Source organism: Lissotriton vulgaris, chromosome 1_1, assembly GCF_964263255.1.
Source record: "Lissotriton vulgaris chromosome 1_1, aLisVul1.2, whole genome shotgun sequence".
Classification (NCBI taxonomy): Eukaryota; Metazoa; Chordata; class Amphibia; order Caudata; family Salamandridae; genus Lissotriton; species Lissotriton vulgaris.
The window spans coordinates 2,134,365,943-2,134,387,812 of NC_141685.1; the positions used below are offsets into that span (position 1 = coordinate 2,134,365,943).

The 21,870-nt window shown below is 43.3% G+C and overlaps 1 protein-coding gene across 3 annotated transcripts in view; it reads right to left on the minus strand.

The window, feature by feature from the left end:
- Nucleotides 1-21,870, minus strand: part of RAB3IP (RAB3A interacting protein) — a 388,930-nt gene that overhangs the window by 97,599 nt on the left and 269,461 nt on the right. The window lies entirely within an intron of this gene.

Here is a 21,870-nt window from a genome sequence, read left to right on the forward strand (position 1 = left end):
CATAATAATTCACCAGAATGTTTGTCTAACACAAATTATCTATCTTATCAGTGCCAGAATACCCTTATGGGTGAGTTGCAAGCTACTGTTACAGGCAATTAACCTTTCTTATCCAGGAGAGGGTCATGCACACAATAATAGGATCTAGAATAGTTTGCTAAATAGAAGGAGCAAGTAGCTGGGACAACATCTTACATAAACCACCTCGGAGTATAACAATTCATCCGAATGAAGGCACCCATTTTGCTCTAGAAATCTCTAGCAAATGAATGCTCATAATAAGGATACTGCCAGACTCTGTTCAGGGGACTGCGGGAGAAGTCGAGGCTACATGGCCTCAACTCTGGGGTTTGAGGTTCTGTGCCTTCGATGTTCCAGTGTCTGATCTAGTTACACTCAGAAAACTGGGCCATGTACAATCCCTTCAGCACTCCCAGTGGTAGTGATGGCGAGCAGTTACAGTCTTCTCAGGAAGGTAGTGTGGGAGTGCACAGGCTCAGCACTCTTTGGGTACAATTAGGTACAATGCAATAGACTGAGCGCTGGGGGGTAGCTGCACCTGTCAGCTACCCTATTCTTCACTTCTGACCCCTGCCTTCTGGTCTAGGCAGCTTGCAGGAATAGTTGTAATAGAATCTCTTTACGTTCTGGTGCAGATTACACCACATGTGAATGGTCAATGCCCTCAGTTTTTCACAGTTTATGCAGCCACCACTGTAAATCCTGAAGGCGATCAGCTTTCTGGCAGCAGTGGACAACCCCTATCCCACTTCTGATAGGATGTGCCTGGCGAAGTTCCGATGTAGACTTTTCCAGCAGTAGCGAGGTCGCAGCTGAATAGCAGCAGCAAGAGCAGATGACAGACCTCTGTTGGAGTCAGCAAAACAAGTAACCTGGCATTGCGGGGGCCCCACTTTGGTATATCGCGTAATACTCTAGCCAGATTCTAGGTACTATGCTTTGAACAGGCCCGCCATAAGGGCACTAGATTCCTTGGCAAAGGAAGATCAGACTGGACCTTTGTCTCCTTGAACCTAGTAGCACATGGGCAGCAGGTACAGTGGTCCAATATCAGTCCAGTGAAGCACATGTGGTGTGCCCCTCCAAGCAAAAGGACAAGTGCAGGACGTCATTCACTCACTTGATCAAGAGTGAGGTTATGGCCAAACATCTAAAACTAGGATACCGGATGCATGCAGTCAGGCACTCATGGCAGGGTAAAAAGACTATACATCATGAAGGGAATATTCCCATCCCAACACATTATCTACCAGACCAGACTATTCTAGAGCCTTATTCCACCACTGGAGAAGTCTGAGCGTCAGAGCAGCCAAATTAGCAGGAATGGCTATCTGCATTCCCATGGTTCATCCCAGCTTCGTGCTCCACAGTGAAATGTAGAATTTGCAATGATATAGACCGTCTGAGCACTTTGGGATTTGCACCCTTCATTGCCATTGGCCTTAAGTGGTTTGTGATCTGCCTGCACCACAAACGAAGTACCAAACAGATGCATCCGTAACATTTCTAAAGCCCACACTACGGAAAGGCATTCCTTCTCAAGAGCCCACAAGTTCTGTTCTCTAGGTAGAAAGTCATGACTAATAAAAACTACTGGACGCTCTCTACTCTGGTTATCGAGTTGAGCCAGTCCTGCTCCAGGTCCTTTTTCTGAGGCATTGGTTGTACTTTGAAGTGTTGACTGTAGTCAGGCGTTTTCTGTACAGCTGTGTGTACAGTGTTCTATTCAGGCTGTCGAAAGGTTCTTGACACTCAGTCCAAATATCATTCTTGGATGTCTAAGCTGCCAAGAGGCACACTCTGGTACTTTCCCTTTGGTAACCAGTGAGCCCTAGAAAATCTTGCCCCTGTGTCTGGGTAGTGGGCACATCTCATTCCAATACTGACTAAACGTTGGCACTCAATGTTTGGGTCTTCCTAATACTCATCTGGAAGACTTCAAAGGACAGCCCCAAATGGCACTTGGTTGCCTTGATGATCAGTATTGCCACCAGCATACTGACCAATATCTGTTCTGGGTGGTCCCCCTAATAATTATTAAAGATCACAATGCCATCCAAGAAGGCCCCACGTAACCTTTTTATCCTTGATAGAACATAGTTCACAAAGAGCTGGGAAGTGGTAGGAGCATTTTTCAAACCAAAGGGCATTACCTAAACTGAATTAGCACCTTCAGCCTAGAAAATGGGGTCTTCTTATTGGCACTAGGTGCTAAAGCTATCCGTCAATAGACCCATGTCAGGTCAAAGGTGCTAAAGTACTTTGCAGCACCCTGCTAGTCTATATGCTCATCATCTCTGGGGATTGGATGGGAGTACGTCTTTGTGACTTCACTACGGGGTCAGTAGTCCATACAGAAGTGCATTTCTGTGGAACACTGCTTAGGCACAAATATTACTGGTCTGGTCAGTGACTATGACATTTCTCAGATCTCTCTCAATTACACCCAAGTCAGTGACTATGACATTTCTCAGAGCTCTCTCAATTACACCCAAGTCCAACATCTTGGCCATGGTCTGAACTTGGTCAGACTTGCAATAAGTCTCGCTTTAAACACTAGTCAAGTCAAGTCAAAGTTTATTATGTTTTGGCTCTCAGAAGAGGGCCACATAAAACAAATACATAGTTATACACAATTTTTAAGGATAAAATTACAAAAGACAAGGTATGAAGGAATCATTTCATAGACACTGGCCGAACAATTATCCAACAACTTCCCTGGGTATCATCAATAAATATCTAAAAATCCTTTAAAAAAGTTAAAAATTTTATAACAAAACATTTCGTTGGGTGGACAATAAAGTGCATGGACAAAAGTCTGTACATTTAGAATTCCTAATTGTAAACAAATGGGTTTTAACCATTTTAGACGTAGTGATCGTAATTCGGGACGAATAAACAATACATGATTTCGGTCTTGCACTGCATTATTACAGAGATTACATACTGGGGATGATCCATACCACTTTGCTAAAAGAAGGTTTAAAGGAAGCAAATCATTTCTTATAAGGTACCATAGCCTACGGACTCCGTGGGGGATATTCCAAGTGAGATATTGCTGGGCCTGCTTTGGTACATAAGTACTTAAAAGTAAATCTCTTCCTTTTTTTCCATGTAAGGGAGTCATATCCATTTTAAAACAAAGTTCCCAAGAAGCATATTTCAGTTGACACTTTAGTTGAGAAGGGGAGAGCAGAAACAAAGTATTAATATCCAACTGTAACCATGTTACTGCTCTTCTAAAGCTTTTTACTAATAGGGAAAACTCGTTTAAATTGCCCAAAAGTTCGTTTTTGATAGCTCCCCGTAAGGAATCCGATTTACCTCTGGCCAAGCAGGCCACCCACCTTACTAGGGCAATCAACCCCTGTACCCAACAACTCCGGAGACCAAATTCCAGCCTGCAAGATGACACAGAGCAGGCTGTATTAAGGGAGGATATTCTTCTTAGTACTTTCCCTTCCATTACCTGCAAGAATCCCCAATGTCTTAACTCCACCAATTCTATTCCGTACAGTAGAGTTGGGGGGATCTTTGCTCTATATACTTCCAAAAATCGTGCGAAGTGTCTTTTTCCTGTTGCAGAATACATAGAGCATAACCCCATACCATGAGCCAATGCTTTACGTAAATTATGCTCAATGTGGGGTTTCTCACTTAGGTTTGCAGAAATTATTTTACCTAAGAAGACATAGGTTTTAACCACCTCCAGTTTTTGTCCTCCTATAACCCATCCAAAATTTTCAGATCTACATTTTTTCCTTCCAAAGATACACATAATTTTGCTTTTAGAGGCATTATCTTCATAAAATGTGCTTCTGCAAATAAGTGTAATGCTTGCAGGCGGTTAGACAAGCCCTTCGGTGTTAAATCTAGGATGAGGATATCATCCGCATACATTAAAACCGATATGGATGTCCCACCAATCACCGGGGCTAACCCACCACAAGCTGCAATGGAAGCAGGAAGGTCTGCTGTATATAAGGAAAACAATATGGGGGCCAAGATACACCCTTGTTTTAACCCGTTCGGAGACGGGATAGATTGTGAAAGGCCCCTTTCTCAGCCTTGCAAGACCTTACACCATGTGTTTGAGTGGAGAGATTTTACTAGTTCGAGTAGCCGTGGAGGCATACCCAATGCAGCAAGCTTTCTCCACAGCGTGGGTCGGTCCACCTTATCAAACGCTGTGGAGAAGTCTATGAATGCCGCATATATACCACCTCCACGAACGCGTACATATTTGTTCATGATCACTTGGAGAGCTGTTAAGTTGTCAAGTGTACCATGCTCTTTACGAAACCCAGTTTGTTCCAAGGGTAAAATTCCATTTGCCTCCACCCAATCTGTGATTAATATTAAAAGACATTTTGCAAATACTTTCCCTATGGAATCCAATAACGCTATTAAACGATAGCTACCAGGTTTATCCCGGTCTCCTTTCTTGAATATTGGAATCAATATACTTCCCCTCCAAGAGATAGAAACCGATCTCAATAGGAAGCATGCTTGAAAAAGGGGGGCGAGAATCCTGCTCCATAAGGTAACATCTTGTTTCAGAATTGAGATGGGTAACTCATCCGGACCCATTGCTCCGGAAGAGCGCATACTCTTTATTACAGAGGCAATGGATTTCTCGGACGGAAGATCTATAATAGGCCCATTATCCAGGACAGGATCATAATTTTCATCCTCTGTGCTGTTAGATGCATACAGATTCGATATAAATAAAATCCAAACATCTTCAGCAATAGAGATGGGAGTGGGTGAAGTTCTTGTACCACATCCCTTTCCAATTATGGACCAGAATTCTCTAGATTTCCCCAGAATGGAAGCCTCCCTTAAACTAATCCAGAGTGAGTCTTCTTTTTCTTTTTTTAATTTTATTCTCAGTCTGGTCCTTCTCCTTTTTAGCAAGGCTAACTTATGGTCAGTTTCCCTAGATCTACATAGGAACTGTTTCCTCACAAGTTTGTTTATTTCTTTATTTAAGGGTAATAATATACTAGGAACAAAATTCAACTTCCTAGGATGTCTTGGCTTCTTTGCAATCGAGGTAAGCTTCCTCATAAATATTTCAAAATATAGGAATTCCCTACCCTACCACTCTTCTAATGCAAGTGAAGTTTGTTCAAGGAAATTTTGCACTTCCTTCATCGAGGAGGGGTCCCAGAAGCATCTTCCGGATTTACAATGGAAAGAAACTCCTTTATTACTTAAGGACCAAGGATCAGTGTCTGGAGGATGTAATGAGACAATTATACTGATCACATTATGGTCACTCAATGAGGTTTGGGAAATCATTATATCTCGGATAAAGGAGAAAGTATTATAATCCGTAATTATATAGTCAAGGATAGATTCACCCTTAGTAGACCTATGAGTGAAATTAGCGGGAATATCAGATGGCATCCTACCGTTTACAATTAGCCCCTCTAAGTGGGTAAGTTCTTCTAGGAGTATCTTTCCTCTTTTACTAGTTTTTATTTTATTGGGAAAGATTGCTTCAGGTATATTATGTGCTTCCTCCTTATCTTTATTTCTAAACAAATCCATACTTGAATTAGAGACTTTGCTGTTTAGATCTCCCATAAGTAAAATATAAGGGGGGTAGTCAAGCTCTAATAATTGTTTAACGTAGGAAAACATTCGCTTTAAAACAATATTAAAAGAATCCTCGGGTGGAATATATACATTTATAATAACCAAAGAAGATTGACTACCGACAGTAACTAAGTTGTTAATAGTTATTACTTGGAAAAGGTTACTTATATCAACATAGTGGGAGAACTGCCATTGTAGTGAATTTGATAAGAGACAAGCGATTCCACCTTTTGCGTGGCCTTTTTTTGATGGTGAAGCCGCTGTCTCGAGGACAAAGTAATCTTTCTCACCATATAGGATATCTTTACACCAAGTTTCCTGAACACATATCACGTCTGCATTCAAGGAAAATAGAAAATCAAATTTCTCTGGATGATTATATAACCCTGCTGCATTCCATGATATAACTTTTAAGTGACTGTTAAAGATGTTGAAACAGTTTTGGATTATTCGAAGTATTATTAGATAGAACTCCAGGCAACCAGTTCCATCGATGGTTATCTTCAGTTATGGGACTTGTCAAGTTCGCGGGAATAGGGGGTACCTGGGAAACCATACGTTTGCCTCTAGAGACCCAAATTTTTAGGTCTCTATTATAGATGTGTGGGGCTTCCTGCAAATCACTCAACTTTGTAGCCCCTTGTCTAGAGCAAGTATACTTTCCGTTATTAATGAAAGGTAATACATCAATCCCTCTACATTGAAATGCTTGCGCTTGCTGGAGAACTAAACTAGTAATTATTTTGGAGCAGAATTTTACCCGTACTCGTGGCCCACTTTCAAACCTTAATAAGGAAACCAGGTCAATATCACTCGACAAAATAAGTTTTAAACTATCAATATCTTTAAAATAGTTGAGCAGCGATGACCTATTTAAGTATAAGTCAGAATCAAATAAGGGTAGAAAATCCAATGTCAAAGTGTCCACATAAGAATTAAGGGCTTTAGGAAGTACTGGGGAAACACTCGTGGTCACAACAACCGGCTGCCGAAAAATAGGCGCTAAAGGATTGAGTGGCTCTATTACAGCTGGAATAGTTCTTGTCGTCTCTTCCACTAAGGCAGGGGACAGTAGTCTATTATCCTCTTGACAAGGGACTCGCTCATCCATAGTGCTAACATCAACGGGATCTTCGACTAATTCATTGGAAGAAATGTTCAATAAATGTTTATCATCGATTTCTATAACATCAAGCACTTCAGTATTTAAGTGTTTTTGGAATATAATCTGTCTCTGTCTTTTCTTTTTATACTTGCGGACAGGTTTCCTATTTTTCCCTTTGTTCTTTCTGCTTTTTTCTTGTACTTTCCCCTTTACAATTAGACTTCCTTCAGGTTCTTTCTTATCCTGGTTGAAAATCGGAAATAATTCATTTCCCGGATTCTGGTTAACCTCCACCAAACTTTCTTCTTTTATAGCAGGTTCAGATTCCATCCCGCTATTGGAGGCGGGTGAGATAGGCATCTCTATAGGTTCATGTATATCAACCACTACTGACATCTCTACCGGCTCATTTTTTACCAACAAGTTATTACTGGCAAGAACATTCTGGACAACAGACTCCAAAGGAGAAGTAGAAACATTTTCAGTATTTTTTGCCACTAATACTTTCAGTATCTGTGTAACTGAGTCCAAGATGCAATCAGAGCTCCCAACGAATTTCCCCAATAAAAACAATATGGAAGCCAATAAATGTTCTAATGCTATCAGGGAATCAGATATAGGTTTATCGTCTTTAGGGTAGCCAGACGCAGAAAGAGAGCCGATTCCGGATAAATTGAGTTGTGGAGTCCTGGAGTCATTCTGTGATGAAGGAATGTCATTAGGGTTTATAGATGGAGTACTACTGTATAACAATAATCCTGACGGTGTAACTCCATTTGGTGTTTTACTGGGATCAGGATGTTTCAAAGATCTCTCGTCCATATACCGACCACACAATTCAAGATCAATACTGGACGGGATAGAGTCTTCTTTTATGCCAAATTCCAGACTTTCTGCATTCTTAAGAGTATTGGGCAGAGGAACTTTCATGTCTGCTATTATTATATCAGGGTTAACCTCTCCCAGCGAACATACTGGGAGGTTAACATCAACAGGTCGAGACAGAGAAGGCAAGTTTTTATCCAAAGCTCCTTCAAGATTAAGATCTTTCTCTATATCAGACTGTGCATCCGTTAATATTATCACCTCAGAATCATCAGCTTTAGGGATTGGTACAGTCTTATCGACAGGTTTTTCCCATAGTTTTAATAGCTGCAACTGTCCCTTCAATAATACGCTATTATCATAGTTATTCCTCAAGGGGTTAGATCTAGTTTTTACACATGACCTCCCCCCTAGGACTCTTCCAGAGCGTAATTTTTTTGCAGTCATAATCAATGAAGAAGTAAATAACCAGGCAGCCTGCTTATACGTAACCAGAAAATGTTGAGATAGCAATCTTAAGTCTTTAAAAGTGATTCCACAGAGGAGTTGAGGCGAAGTCCTCGGCCAGTGTTCAGTAAATAATCCTTCACAAGTTTCACATCACTCGTTGGTATTAGTATATAAACAATATACAAGAAACAAATAACGGGGCCCAGCCCAGCCTACCTCGGCCACTGAGGGCCACAGAGGGCCCGCCCTTTGCCCGGGCTTAGCCCGGCGCTCCCGCGCGAAGCGGAAATGGATGTCAGTTAAATCACGCTTAGGGCTGTAGGCGTGGTGATGGTCCGGGCCAGGTGTGCCTGGGCGGAGGGAGTCTTGGGACTTGTAGTCCCCCTCAGATAGGCAGGCAGCAAACAAAGTTCCAGAAAAAGAAAGCGCCACTCGCAATCAGGGCGCTATGCTGCTGGAATTTCACCCGGTCACTCCCCGCAAACAGGAGCATACAGGATCGCCAGAAAATGAAGAGTGCCTCCACAGTGTACAACAGCCTCACGAACTCAGAACAAACAGCTCAGCGCAGACACTAGTCAGTCTATTTCCTGTTGCAATTCCAAGAATACAGTCAGGTGTCAACCCTGGAAGCAGTGAGAAAAGATGGAAAAATCATGCCATTATCTCCATGCACTCGTTCTGCTCTTTGGCTTCTACTCGGGGGCAAGCAGCACCTGTTCAACAGATATATCCTTCAAGTCACTATGCAGAAATTCAGGAAAAAGAAAACTGTTGTCTTCAACTTCCTCTGCTATAGCCATGATGTACACTGTGTAATTTCTCCAGAGGCAAGGCTTATTCCGGTTCACAGAGCATCTACGGAGTTCCCAGATTACACTTTTATTCAACAAGTAGTTCACATCTGAAATCTTTTGACCAACTTTTTCTGGCCTACACCATGTATCTCCCAAAGCTCTGGGCCAACTGGCTTTAGGGTTTCAAAGACTCGGATGTTCCTTCTCTGATCAAGGGGAAAGGGTGAAGTACTGTGTTTCCTAACAGGAGTTCAACTGGACATAAACCCACTCCTTCAGTGGAATCTCCCTTTAAGCAAATAAGAGATGTGGCAGAAGGTCTTAATTCCTATTTAGGTTCTCTAGTAAAGTCCCATCATTGTCCTTGTTCCAGGTGGAGAGATGGATGATAAATCAGAGAATATGCTGTTCAGGTCATCCAGTATTTAATTAATGAAAAGTACTTTGAAGAAATAACTGTTTAAATGCTTTGTCGGGTGCAGCTGTGCAACTATGGATTTACACAAATTAACAATGCAAAATTCATAAGTGTTCCAAATTAAGTTACTCGATATTGGTGCTTCATGAAACATCTGAGAATTAAATTAATATGCTCATACAATTGAGTAACACCTATATCACTTACACAAATAAGAACTTCTTTTGGAATGTACCCAAGCATCCTTTAAAATCCCCATGATACAATCTTGTACAAGACTTAGGCAAAGATCTATTCTAAAAGTACTACTGCTTAGCGCTGTAATCATAAGTTGGAGTGAAGAAGGTATAGTCCACAAAAACATACTAACCACAATAAAATTACATTATATACAAATTCAAAAGACAGTGTAAAATATTTTCAATGTACAAACATTTCTCAATAGCCAATAAAATTGAGCCACTTGTAGAGTTTTGTAGCATGTCTAAGTCAAAAAGAAAAGTAATTGGTGCATCAATTGTTCAAATCCAGTTCTTACGGTACAAAGGGGAGGGAGGGGGGGGGCGGTTAGAAACCCCTACAGAGGAGCTACAAAGTGTAGGGCTTATAAACTAAATATGGTTTACTCATGAGATTCTTCCTTTCTAACATCACATTCAATCAAATAAGAATCATAAAAAGGTCGGGCACCTTTTCACTACAATGCACCTAAATGAAGGACTGGGCATAAACAGTAAGTAGAGGTAATTCTAATAAAACCTTTGAATTCAGCTACAGAACAGAACAGACATATTTTAGTAGCAGTATACTTAAGGTCATCAAGATTAGATAAAAAAACAAATATGTAGCTCACAAGTCTTCCTTAGAAGGTGCACATTATGACATGGGGCATTAGAGTTTAGCATGAAAGTCAGACTTTACCTATAGACCTATTATCAGTTTCTAGTACGTACTGGCCCAGCCCACCCCTCTATGGCACATTTCATGGAAACATGCTCCTCCAACAGATTCTAAACTGTGGATATTCATAATAATTACTGATTGAACATCAGCAGTCAAATTGCATAAAACAGAATATAGTATGGATGATGAGTTGCCTCAGTTGAATTCTGAAAAGCTCCAACCATCCTATGAAAAAGAAAATTCAGATTTCTTTACATTTGTTTATGAATTAAATCAAATATTTAATCAATTATGTATTTGATTAATGAATGTTTGTTTCTGTATTTTTGGGTATTGTTTTGCGGTTCAAATCATTGAAAAGTCTTTGGTCGAGGTCCCGGATTCCAATAATGATTCAGTGGGGGCCGCCCCCCAGACTTCAATAAAGATTCAGTGGGGGTCCCAGAGTTCCAGTAATGATTAAGTGGGACACTATTTTAACAAAGTGTAGGACAGAACATTTCTCACAAATGTAGGGTGACCACTTCACTCTAGGCCATTCTGAACACAGGCTACTGCCCAGGACGTTTCACCAACACATCACTGATTTTAGGGATGTTAGTCAGGTTGGTTCAATGGAAGTAAAACAAGACTACAGCACAAACACTCTCACACAGATGCCAAGGACTGGAAACTGTGTCCATAATCACACGGATTTAAATGGTCACCTATCCAACTTCAACGATATAGTCTTTGAGTAATTGCCCTGATCGATCATATCTCTTACTGCACTGAGTGGCAAACAATGCCACCTGTGAGTTAAGTAAATCAAGAAGGGGGCTAATGGTCGATTTAGCCCTTGGCTACCAAAAACTGTTTAGCCCTTGGCTACCAAAAACAGTTCGAATCACCTTCCCTAATCTCTTCCTCTATTACTGCCAAAGCTGCCAAACCTGTGTTTGCCTTCAATAGCCTCTTGTAAGTCCAATTTAAACTTCCATATTCCAAAATATGTACTTCAATATGATTGTGCGTATGAAGTCGCAGAGTTATCTTCGCAGAGCAGCTGATCTTTACATCTATTTTGCTAAACCACAGAGGTAATATTTTCAAACATTAACCACCAGAGGATGCGAAACCGTGTTCAGCACTACCTTAAGAATATCTTAATAAGCACTATGTGGGTTTTCAAGGTCAGAAAGATTTATGTTAACTTTGTTTTAAACATCGAGGAACCTTTCTTTTGCTAATTCCTTTGCCCACAAGCTGGACTGGATAGAAATGTCAAAAATGGCAAAATAGTAAAGGTGTACTTATCTCTAACAATCAGTTTGCAGCCTGTAGTGCTAAAGATTCATATGCAGTGCACACTCCTGCCATCGCTCCTCGAAGAAGAGGTTTCAAGGTCACTCCTAATGCATACCTCAAAACTCATAATGAACCAGGGCACATACTACACCATGGACTGTGATGTTCCCCTTTGTATACAATTATGTAGGTGTAGAAATGTGAAGTAGTAACATGTCTGCATACTGATAGAGGGAGTTGTATGTTGCAAGATGAACAAGTTACTTACCTCCAGTAATGCCTTATCTGGTAAAGATACTATTTAGCCCCAAATTCCTTACCTTAGAATTATCCCCAGGTGTCGCACTGGAGCCAGAAAGCTTTTGAGCAAGTACCTTTGCGGGCCGCAGTTCGGCTCCGCATCAGCGTCATTGGTTCATCCGCATCCAAAAAGAGGTGCGCGGAGCCTATATAGGTGTCACCACAGCACGCTAACATCATTTCTTTTCTGGATAGACAGTCAGAGCAGACCTGGGCCCGAGGACAAGTGGTAGGAGGAACTGGTGGATGCCAGTGGTTTGGACACCTCCCTCAGCTCGACCCTCTTCAATGTGCACATGGCACCCCTAGTCAGCATAAGATCCCACAACATCAACATGGTTTTCTACGCCAACTACACACAGCTCATCCTCTCCCTCACTGAAAAGAACACCACCAGGACCAACTTCGCAACCTGCATGAAGAACTGGATGAGGGAGAACTGCCTAAAACTCAACGTGAACAAAACAGAGATCCTGCTCTCTGGGGGACTCCTCATGGTGGCCAGAGGACCCGGTGCCTTTGCCCACCCCCAACCCCACAGGCCATGCCATAAACCTCTGGATTATCCTGGATGACAAACTCAGGATGTCTAAACTGGCAAACGCTGTGACCTCTTCCTGCTTCCTGATTCTCGGAATGCTCTGCAAGATCTCTGAATGACTCCCCATGTAAACGAGACGCACTGCCACCTCATAACCACCAGACTGGAATACAGCAATGCACTCTACGCCGGCATCTCCAACAATCTCACTCAAAGACTGCAGATGACCCAAAACACGGCAGACAGACTTATCCTTGCTGTCCTCCGAAGCGCTCACATCACTCACCACCTCAAAGAACTATATTGGTTACCTATCCAGAAATCAAGGATCTTCAAACTGCTTTTGCAAGCCCAGCAAACCCTCCACAATGCCAGACCTGCGTACCTCAACAACCATCTTCAACTCTACCATGTAACCAGATGAACACATTACTTCCCTTCTGTAACGCCTTATCTGGTAGAGATTTTATCTACTCGTAGATTTCTTACCTTTGAATTTCCACAGGTGTCAGACTGGATCTGGAACATTTTTTGTGAGCTGTACCCCTGTGCCCTGTTAGGTGGAATCATTTGGCTCCAATCGGCTCGCTGACATCCATTACTTTTACATAGCTGCCAAGGTTTCAGATTGCCATGTGTGACATTTTTATAATTTGAGTGAAATTATGAGTGACATTTCAAGGACTAGGAGTGACACTTTCTCGCGAGCAAAAATCATGCAATGAAGATGGGAGAAACTTCTAAATATCAGAAATTACAGCCATTTGAGCAAGAAGAAACTCCAAGAACTTCTTGAAACTGCTGCAGAGCACCAGAAATGGAAGGACACTAACCCTAGTGCTCCGTCCTGTAACCTGACTGTACTGTAAACGAATGCATAACCATGATATTAAACAAGTTTTTCAGTAGCAGTACTTCATTAAACTTCTGTGTACATGCTGACACTTCCTAATTAAATACAAAAATACTTACTGGATGCAACAGATCGAGCACCGAGAGCCCTAGTGGCAAAACACGCACCGGCACCCTGTAGTCTGGCGAGAATACCCTCAATTGATAAGTACTGGTACCCAAGAAGGATGACAAGACAGAGCAGTCCTGCGGCCAGTGCTGATATTATTACTGTGAGACTTTCTGAATTTGAAATTTCAGATCTTGCAGATCACGTAAACCTCAAGGATGATGAGAGAGACCAGCCCTGCGCCTGCAGATTTTACTGTGTCTCAATTAACAAATCTCATCTCATCTGCAATGCATGGTGCGCTCCGTGCTGGGAAGTAAATTATAACTGATCATCATGAGAGCGACAGGGGATCTCTGAGGAATGATGCGGCAGCGCTGACAGACACAAGGACAATTAGCTAAGTGTGTATAGTACAGTCAGTCATTCACGGCTCTGCCTGGCGCGCAGTCGTTGGCCAAAGTGAGTACTGTAACAACACTTACTTAATGACCTAGACGAGTTGAGAGTGCTGTCCGTGGTCGTTGTCCCGGTCCGGTCGGGGCCGCACAGCAGTTACATCGCTGCGTGATGATGCACTCTGCAGCAGTCTTCTGCTCCAAGACACTGAACTGAGTGCAGACTCACGGACTAGTTACTTTGCTCCCGAGATCATGAGCGATCATGCCCGTGTTGCGCTGCGCGGGAGGCCCTCAGTGTCCACAGTCCTGTCGGTAGACAACCATTTGTAATGCTGCCAACATTATGCAGGAAGAACCTGGCTGTGCCTGGAAACATGCGTGATCAAGAACATTGCAGCTGCCACGCGCGATAGCGTAACCACTGTAACAATGGAGAGTCTACATCGTGTTGTGAGAGATATAACAGTGACTTTACTGGCCACTCAATCACAGAAATAAAAGGGCAGCTTCATTGTTGGAATTAATAACCCCAGGTTGATAAAACGTCACTTTTCACGGGCACTGCCTCGATAGCGGACTTGGAATTTCGGAATGCATTTCTATTTCCGGACAACACACAGCGGCATATTAAAGGTGTTAGATTTCGGTCTTCAAGAAAAAAAGATTTGAGAGATATTTGCCTCATGTAATAAATTAACGTTTGCTTTTGTGTAATATTTGTTGTAATGTCATTTTCTCCTCATGTCTCAGTACTGTCTGTTCCTATGTGAAGCGCTCTGACACCCCAGGTTAAAGTCTGCGCTAAATGCAGAACATAAAATAATAAAGAAATAAAACCATTACCACACCGGAGGCGTCGCGTGCGCAGCGCTGTGTGGACACTAGTGAAACTGAGTCCACAGTGACCTGCTGCTGCCCGTCGGCCACGGCACCCACCCAGGTCGATGGTCGTCCACTACTCTGTCCCGCGCGACCGGCTGACGGATACTCACTCCGCTCGCCTCGGGCTGGGCTGGGCTCTGCTGCCGCCGTGGGGCGGCGGTGCCGGCCCCACGGGCCCGGCGCGGCCGCGCTTGCAGTTTTCCTGGTGGTGGCCAGAGCGGTCGCCGGCTCAGCTGAGCTGCCACAGTGGTGGTCAAGCCAGGTGTGCTGCAGCCTGCAGCTGTGTTTAACGCCGGGGCTGCACAGGGGGCCGCGGCGGGTGACCATGATGATGCGAGACTGCGTCTCGTGCGCCGCAGCCTGCACTCTAATCTCCCACCGCTTCTGCACTTCTTGCTTCCTCCGGACGTGACAGCCCTATCCCAGGCCGGCACATCCGAATTAATCCTGGCCCCTGTGGTGCGCCACCAACGTGATTGACAGCTCTGAGGCTGTATCGACATAGCCGGCAGCCCGGGCCGGCCCCCCTGCACACTGCACCTTTTCCTATTAGTTTCCAGGGCAACAGACTCGTCGGACTGGCAGATCAGAGAGATACATTTGTAGCGCGGCACCACTAACGAGCTCAGAGAGCTCAGCTGCAGTCTAAGTTAACTGTTTAGGCACTAGTCGGGCTGAGAGCAGCGCTCTAAGAGAGCCTGGGCACAGGAGCTGCTGGCGCGCTGGCACAGGTGGCAAAAATGTGTGACAAATGCATTCACTGCGGTGATGCGGATCACCGCACTGAAATGCGTGAGTGTCACACCTATTGCGTGACGCTTGGCAGGACTGCTTTTAACGACTTTCCACGCCAGAAGCGCGGAGCCATTAAGAGCACTGACAGTGGTGTTTCCTAACTAGGGCCTTAAAGGGGATCAGCCCTGACCATAGAGATCTGTCCTTAGAGCGGGGAGGATGGGTAGTTTGGTAAGGAATCTGCAGTTAGATATAGTCTCTACCAGATAAGGCGCTACCAAAGGTAAGTAACTTTTTCATCTGACAGACTTCCAGCACAGATTCCTTACCTTTAAATAGATACTCAAGCAATACCATCCCCGGTGGATGGTCTGCGGACAAATTGAAACTAGTAAGTCCTGCAGGACTGAATGGGCGAAATGCCCATCCCTGTGGAACTGACTGCCCAGGCACTAATGCTTGGTAAACGAGTGCAGTGAAGACAATGTTAGTGCCTGGCAGATGTCAAAGACTGGGACTCCACCTGCTAATACAGTGGTCGCAGCTTTAGCTCGGGTGAAATGAGCCCATTGCCTTCAGGAGCCAGCTTCTCGGCTAGTGAGTAGCGCATCGGCGACGGGAAACCCTTGGGTAGCTGTGCGCCTTATGAATTTAAAAATAATATTAATAATAATCTTGATGCAGAGAGGATGACCCATCGATAGATGGTCTGTTTCTGCAGCACCCGACCTTTCTTCACGCCAACATACCAGACGAAGAGTGGGTCATCACCCCGGAACTCATGTGTCCGGTCAAGTTAGAAAGAGGTCCAGACGGTGGAGTCACCTCTCTTCCTTAGAAGGATGTGGACGAGCATAGAAAGTGAGCTACACATTTAATGGTGTTACCACTTTTGGCAGGAAAGAGGTCCTAGTGCGAAGCATCAACTTGTCCGGATAAACTGAGCAGAATGGAGGCTTGGAAGATAAATGGATAGACATAAGGCACCCAGTAAAGAACAGGAAGCTTGTAGGTCAGGGAAAAGGGGGAAAAAAAGAACAAAATTATACACAATGTTGTTAATGTTAATGATATATATAAAGCGCACAAATACCAAAGACGGTGTATCGGCGCTAAAAAACTGTGAGCAAACCCCACCTAGCACCCGTCACTGGAACAACCAGGTTTAGAAGAGAGCTGGCCTTCCTAATCTTGAGAGGCAGCAAGTTCCACAGCTTTGAAGTGCCATACTGAAAACTCCACCCCCCCCCCCCAATGCATGGTCCGAATTTTAGGCACCGCCAGTAATTTTGCACCCGTAGAAGGGAGCTGTCTGGCTGGCTGGTACCACACAAAGAGTTCCTGAAGAAACAACGGACCCTTCTGTGTCAAGGCTTCAAAGACCACACAGAGCGCCTTGACTTTGATCCGTTGCACCACTGTAAGCCAATGCAGCATCCTGATTTCCTCTGAAATGGACTTATGCCGGGGCAGGCTCAGCAAAAGGCGAGCCGCCGAGTTCTGCACTACCTGAAGTTTCTTCAGGCACTGCTTCTGGGCATTCAGATGAAGCCCGTTGCAGTAGTCCAGCTGGGCCTGTATGAGGGAAGTGATGACCACTTTCTTGGTTTCCACAGGAATATAAGGAAGTACCTTCCTGATTTTTTTATCAGGAAGTGAGAAGCAGACACGATGGCATTAGTTTGTTGATTGAATGTCGTCTATTGTCAATCAGAACGCCTACATTTCTAGGCTTTGCCGTTGGAATGGGCGGCGAGCCCATTTCTGCTGGCCACCAGAGATAACTCCAAGAAGGTTGTAAATTGCCAAAAATCAACACTTCCGTATTGTCGGAGTTTAATTTAACTGGATAAGTTTTACGGTGCACACCTTCTTTTCTTCCAATTTTGTGGTTTTTTATCTTTTTTGTTGTCTTCTATCGCGTGCGTCCCCGGAAAACGCGGACAGCCCTGCCGCGCTGTTTAATTGAAACACACTGAAGGAAGGAGTGATTCCACTCCCCGCCGGGTGCACTGCTATAATGTTCTCGGCATCACAAAATATGCCACAAATTGAGTCATTTAAGTTCTTCTTCTTTATTTTCATCAAAGTAATCAATGTTTTGTTTCATTCTTCATACTTTTACATGTTTTTGCTCTGTCACAAGAGGGAACGCTTACAATTTAGCTGTATTAGAACTGTAGAAGAACTTAAATGACTCAATTTGTGGCATATTTTGTGATGCCGAGAACATTATAGCAGTGCACCCGGCGGGGAGTGGAATCACTCCTTCCTTCAGGGAGTTTAATTTAAGGCAGTGACTGCTCATCCAGACGTTAATTGCGGCCATGCAGTTATGGAATTGCACAGCAGGTGAGCTCTGTTTTTTGTGAGCTGCAACCACAATCTGTGAGTCATCTGCATAAGATGTTAATGAAAAACCATAATCCCTGACCAGCAGAGCAAGTTCAGTAACGTAGACATTAAATAACAGTGGACTCAACGAGCTTCCCTGCGGAACTCCACAAGGCAGCACATAAAGCTGCGAATTAAACCCATCAAGTGACACTGTTGATCTCCTCTCCTGCAGAAAAGAGGCTAGCAGGGCCAATGCTATGCCATCCACACCCAAGATTTTTAATTGGTGAATCAGGAGATTATGATCAACAGTGTCGAATGCGGTGGAGAGGTCGAGTAGAATTAATGCAGCAGTGCCTCCACCGTCCATTACCACTCTGATTTCTTCGGTCGCCTTAATGAGTGCTGTCTCAGTGCTGTGTTCCTTACGGAAGCCAAACTGAGAATGGTCCAGCAACCTGTTGTCATCAATAAACTGAGTCAGTTGGACATTCATAATCTTGTCCACAATTTTGGCCGGTAAAGGGAGGCGGGCAATGGGGCGATAATTCGATGTAATGGTAGTGTCTAAGGTAGGTTTCTTTATTAACGGGAGAATAGAGGTCTCCTTCCAACTGATAGGGAAACTGCCTGTAGTAAACATCCTGTTGAAAATGTCTGACAGCACAGGACTCACCAAGTCCACCAGCTCTATCAAAAAAGCTGACGAACACGGGTCCAATGGTGAGCCTGTTTTGGAGGCCAGTATGTAGTGGCTGACCGTATCAGCCGAAACAGGGGGGGAAACCTGCTCATACCGATATCTAAAGCCTGCGTTTTGGGTGTCGACTGAGGACCTGGCCCATCTTTAAAATTGCTGAAGATATCCAACACTTTGCTTTTAAAATTGGAGGCCATATCATCAACAAACTGTTGACTCCCCAACTTATTCAGTGCTTTGGGAACAGTAAGTTTATTAATAACTGCAAACAACTCTTTTGAAGAATATTTTGCAGAGTCAATCTGAACTTTGAAATATTTGCTTTTCTCTGTGATCACAAGAGATTTATAGGACCTGAGAGCTGTCCTGTAAACCGGTTTGTCGGAGACGTGATAGTTCAAACGCCAACGGCGTTCCATATGACGAAATTTCTGTTTCTCCTTACGAAGGAGATCAGAAAACCAGGGTGCTGATGGCGCAGCCCGGTTACCAGAAATGAGTTTAGTAGGAACCGCTACACTAATGGCGTCAGATAACCAGCAGTTGTAATTGTTGACTGCATTGTCCACATTGTCGCAGCCCAGAGGAACGGAACACTCCAGTCTAGTTCGAAGAACTGTTTTGTCCACTTTACTCCAGGCTCTGCAGGAGGCTGCCTGAAGCGTAGGCTCACTATCCTGACGGAAAAAACTCCTGGGAAAGGTGAAGCTAATGAGGGAGTGATCCGACCAAGGAAGTGGAATCCCTTCTTTAAATTTAAGCCCGTGAAAAGATGAGAAGATCCCGTCCAGCGTATGCCCGCTTCAAGAGTGGGAACACCAACTAATTGGGACATCCCTGCTGCACCCAAGGTGTCCAGGAGCATAGCAGTCTCTTTGTTAGCAAGGTCCTCTAGATAAAAATTAAAATCACCCAGAATGGTGAATTCCTTATTAGCTTACACCGTTTCAAGCATTTCATCAAGGTTATTTTAAAACATGGTTTTGGTGCCAGGCGAACGGTACACGAGAATACCCTTAAATGAGAGATTGGCGCTAAGTTTGGCATTAAATTGTAGTGCTTCGCAGCCAGAAAACGAAAAAGGATGAACCGTTACAGCAAAGCAGTCTCTAAAAATAATTGCTACTTCTCCTCCTCTCTTGCCCATAGGCCAATCCATCTTAAAAAAATCTATACCCATCTGCAGTAGCGGTGATAAAATCCGGGTCCGAAGCAGCATCGGCCCATGTTTCTCTTATAAAAAGCATACCTAGCCTCATATTTTCTATTATTTGGGCTATTTCATACCTATGTTTCCCTAACAATCCAGCATTAACAAGCCCTCCCTGCAGTATAATCTCGGACCGCAGGTTGCGCACTTCAGTAGACAAAGTCGCTAAATTGATAGTGTTCCTAGTCGAGAAGGCAAAACCACAACTATCCAAGTAGGACAAGTGCACAACCTAAGGTTTAGTAAATAGAGTTGTTAGCGTACGTTTGCATGTGTTTAGAAAGGTTTAAGGTTGCTCCCTTGGGTAAGTTGTCCGTCCAATACAACGTAACAATAAATCTTAAATGAGTGTTTCCAAATGAAATTTGGTCACAAGCCCAACTTGGGCACTCCTTATAAGTGATCACAAATAGAGCTTCTATTTGTGATCACTTATAAGGAGTGCCCCAGTTGGGCTTGTGACCAAATTTCATTTGGAAACACTCATTTAAGAAAAACCACAACTATGGCATCTGCTATTATCATTTAGAACACATAAGCCACATCCCTCGGTCAATTGATTGAGAGCGTAGAGTTCCTCCCTAGAATAAATTAACCTGTTTTTTAGAAAACTGGCAGCATTCACATGCGCCGCGGCGCGCCCCCTACGCGCGTCCACCGCATGTGTGGCTAAATACCTTCCTTCCGGCGGACGACTAGACCGCGTCCTGCCGGAAGTAGGGATTGTGTGGAAGAGTGGGGAACCGCCCTCCGCACAACAGCCGCGGCGACCGGGGTCGGTCCCAGAAACAAAAGTAAGGCAGCAGGTAGGTTAAAATAGGCACAGGAAAAATATAAACAATTTTAAAAAGAATTTCAAAATTGCTGCGCCAGCAGGGCTGCTCACAGTCCGCCAATAATCCCTCTAGACCTATATTTCTTTCTTTTTGGCTAATGTTAGCTCATAAATTGGGGTAAACCACGATATTCTACTACTCAGACAAATTATTTTTGAATTTTTTTTTTACATTTAATTTTTCTTTTATTCTCTCTTTTTTCAGTTTTTAACTATATATTTTACAAATAAGTTTTAATACATTGTGTTTGCAACTGTACAGGTTACTTTTTAAAACATATTGTACAATTATCCAACCATCAGAATTTAATCTCAGTACATAACTTAAAGAAATATAAGGACAATTATTTCAATCCGTGCTAAGAATTCTTTTTCATAAGGTATATACTGTCTTCACTGTACATCCTATTGCAAAAAATACATATTTACAGACCCCCAAGAAACCACACTCATTCCTCTACACACTGTACTACCATGTCTCTTGCACTCCTAACAATCACACTACACACCCCAACTACAAACTACATACACAGATGACTACCTAGGGGTGAACAACTCAACCCTCTAATGCTGTGTTGTAAGTTGGGGTGTCCCATTCACACTGGTCTACGCGAGTTTCGATAGTGTAATATTGCTTCTTATACCATCTTCTTCAGTACCTGTTATTTTCAAAAATTCATGGATTTATGACGGGTTGGTTTGAGGGGGAATAGACAAAAGATCATTGAATGGACGAGTGATTACTCATTTGGCATGTGATTAAAAAACCACTGTTAACTGGATAGACATAAGGCACCGCCCCTAAAGAACAGGAAGCTAGGGGTGAACAACTCAACCCTATAATGCTGTGTTGTAAGTTGGGGTGTCCCATACACACTGGTCTACGCGAGGTTCGATGGTGTAATATTGCTTCTTATACCATCTTCTTCAGGACCTGTTATTTAAAAAAATTCATGGATTTATGACGGGTTGGTTTGAGGGGAAATAGACAAAAGCTCATCGAATGGACGAGTGATTACTCAATCGGCTTGTGATTAAAAAACCACTGTTAACTGGATAGACATAAGGCACCCCCCTAAAGAACAGGAAGCTAGGGGAGAACAACTCAACCCTCTAATGCTGTGTTGTAAGTTGGGGTGTCCCATACACACTGGTCTACGCGCGTTTCGATGGTGTAATATTGCTTCTAATACCATCTTATTCAGGACCTGTTATTTTTAAAAATTCATGGATTCAAGACTGCCTGGGCCAAATAGGGACATTATCTCTGAAGAACAATACCTTGAAAACTGCTAGGAATTGTATAAATGCCACACTGGGCGTGAGACAACCATCAGTTCAATCAGACTTTCTTGCCTAAAAATCATTGGATTTGGAAATAATAATAGATAGGAATTCCACCTTGCAACAACAGTGAAACTGCAAAGCTATAAGACTGATCTCGTTATATACCTATACAAACTCATAGTAGTCTAGCATAAACTTTTGTCTATTCCCCCTCAAACCAACCCGCCATAAATCCATGAATTTTTAAAAATAACAGGTCTTGAAGAAGATG